The sequence below is a fragment of the Echinops telfairi genome, unplaced genomic scaffold (genome assembly GCF_000313985.2).
Source record: "Echinops telfairi isolate 266 unplaced genomic scaffold, ASM31398v2 ScPeMD7_7468;HRSCAF=8506_0, whole genome shotgun sequence".
Taxonomy (NCBI): Eukaryota; Metazoa; Chordata; class Mammalia; order Afrosoricida; family Tenrecidae; genus Echinops; species Echinops telfairi.
Window position 1 is genome coordinate 91,625,130 of NW_022111369.1, and position 3,077 is coordinate 91,628,206.

Genomic DNA, 3,077 nt, shown 5'->3' on the forward strand with positions numbered 1-3,077 from the left:
CTTAAATGGAGAGCAAATGTTTTGAGAATGATGAGGGCAATGAATGTACAAATGTGCTTTACACAATTGTTATATGTATGGATTGTGATAAGAGTCGTATGAGCCCCTAATAAAACGATTAAAAAAATAAATAAGAGGAACAGACATTTCTATCACTATAGTCTTTGGAAAGTATTGGTTTTCTCATTTATTCATTAAAATTTTTGCATAATTTCTCAGAAGACTACTGGCGGAAAAAAAAATTACTGTCGAAGCCCTTATCACTCACACATATTTTCACAAAGAGAGTAAAAGTTCACTTTTGAATAAACCAAGTTTTAAAATCCATATGGAACCATCTTGCTTTGCTGTATGTCTTTTATCTCTGGCTATGCTTTTCGTTGCGGTTGGAATGTCGTGACTTACATTATACCTTATGCACAACATAATGGAAGATTGTCTAGTCCTGCACTATCTTCATGATCCTTTATGACATTAGTTCCACTGTTACAGACACTAGTGTTGTCACTTCCAACCCGGTAGACTCATCTTCCATCACTTTATTGAATGATGCACTTTATCGAATGATCCTCGTCTGCCACAGTCTGGAAGGTCTATTAAAAGTTGTCCAGCAAGCTACCTCTGCTCATGTCTGAAATACTGGGGCCATAACTTCAAGCACTGTGGCAACACCGAAGTTAAATGGTGCAACAATGGACAGATGGAGATGTAAAGAGGGAAGCAAAGGGAAAGTGATTCAATATTCTGGTGATTGAAATGTGGGTTCTGACCTCTGCACGAGCTTCACATTTTATCAAGATTTTGCAGAGTTTGAAAATATAACTATTCAAATTGTTATTGCAATTTATAGAGACAGAGAATGAGAGTTTATTACTCTTTGCTTTCATTTGTGGGTTAATCCACCAACAGGAAGTGTGTCACCTTTCTTCAGGCCAATTTAAAATCAAGAGGCAACACCAAGACATTCTTTAAAGAACTCTGTAATGAAATATGCTGATTCGATAAAGTTTGCATCTGGCCTACTGGCTGTGACCTTTATCTGACTTGATATTGACAGAAAATGTGAATGAGAAATGATGTCTGGTACTTCATTAGACAGTAACAAATGAGCTTCCATGAAATTCCAATATGTTATTAACACCTTAATAAAAATTAGTTTATTGGATTTATCAAGTGACCCACTAATTTCTACATTTAAAACTCCCAAGAGTTCAATAATTATGCAGTGCCTGATTTTTAGAAAAGATAATGCTTAAGGTTAAAAGGTTTCTCATAGATCACTGAATATTTTTACTTTTATTCCATCAGAGTCAGCTCTAATGTGTACAGTTTAATGGTTGAATTCAACAACAGTCCTCCACTACATAGAGGACTATGGTTTCTCTCAGTCTCAACTGTCCCAGTAAATGAGTCCCCAAGCCAATGAAAACAGAAATGGCCAGTGTGGTACCTGCACTCTAGTACTTAATCTCAATGAATAAATAAAAAACATTTAAACTCTTTAAAAAAACAAAACAAAAAGTTTAACTCTTTTTGTAAATCCACCTGATGTCACAAGAGATATATTTCAAACAGAAAAAAATGCCTCTAAAATGTTTTGTCATATCACTTCTCGGTCTTTTGGCTAAGATCAAGTGTAGTATTTGTTCTTGTCAATTTAAAATGGTCATAAAGACACAGATTTTTTAAAAAGCATTTACAATTCTTGTGTAGTTAGTATATCAATGAACAAATGCAAAAGGTTGTCTACATTATTATCAAAGTAGCTTCATGAACTTAAAATGAGCAGACTGTGAAATATATATATATATAATATATATTATATATATATTATATTAGTGAAAGAAATCCTTTGATTTTATTCATGTACCTACAAACTCTTGCTAAATTTTAGATTTGCCCTATCTGACACCTCATTCAAGTTACACATATACAATGAAAATCAAACAACAAGAACAACAAAAACTCTAAAGGTGGTAATAACAATAAAATAAAATGTACTATGGTCCAGATGGGCTAAAGACTTCTAAACCTATATTGTATATTTTGTGCAAGGTCATACAGCAAATTTGGATCTAATTTAATAATTCCTACACATTTTTCTCAGTGCCACTTGTTATATTCTTCATAATTAATCAACATTCTCATACTTCCACTTACATTTTTCTATTACTCTAGCCTTCCTTATCATGCTATCATCATTGCTTAAATTAAATGCTAACTATTCTCATATAGATTCACAGCTGAAATTGTTTTATGAGGCAATTTATTGCTTATCTGAGGGTGGACCTCCGAAAGTGGTTTAATACAAAGTTTACAGAATATACTGGGATGACAGTCTCAGGGATTCCTCTAGTCTCTAGCAGTCAAGTAAGCCTAGGCTTTTAGAAGAACTGGCGGTTTCACAGTTTTACATGGTGAGTATGCTTTGGGATGAGGTCAGCAAGATCTGCAATTTGAAATCACTTTGTCGGAGAAAGGAGAAAGGTGAGACTTTCTGCTCCTTTGAAGAGTTACAGTCTCAGAAAGTCACAGGAGCAGCTCTACCCTGTCTTATGGGCTTGCTAGGAGTCAGCATTAACTCCATTGCTGTGAGATTTTTTGTTGTTGTTTTCATTGGAGAGTATACATGCATCCTGGTCAGAAGGTTCATAGCAGGAAATTATCACCATCTTCTGGTCTATATTTAGATAAATGAGGACACAATTCAGGTAGGCTATTCAACCCACAAACTCGTTTTGTCTTTGACTATTTGATTTCTTCTTTTTCATACTCCAGATAAGTAGAAACCAATAGCTACATATTAACATGGTGTTTGCTTGAAAACTTTTAAGTCTGAACACTATGCATCAAATGAGAATGGAGAACACAAACTTTATGAACTATTTTATGTCAATTGACTTATTGTCTCAGGCAAGTCTGATGTTTAGCCTTCAAACTCAGTAAGCCAACTAATATGTGCTAACGATGCTTAGGAAGTGTCTAAATGTGCCCTCTGTGCACTTTATTATATGGACGGGGGCATTACAATGCTCATGGGAAAATCACATTTTCTATTTTTATTGGTTTATAATTCA

At 34.3% G+C, this 3,077-nt stretch overlaps 1 pseudogene; it reads left to right on the plus strand.

The window, feature by feature from the left end:
* The first annotated feature begins 1,604 nt into the window (after positions 1-1,604).
* Positions 1,605-1,707, plus strand: LOC115873457 (annotated as a pseudogene).
* Positions 1,708-3,077: the final 1,370 nt, after the last annotated feature.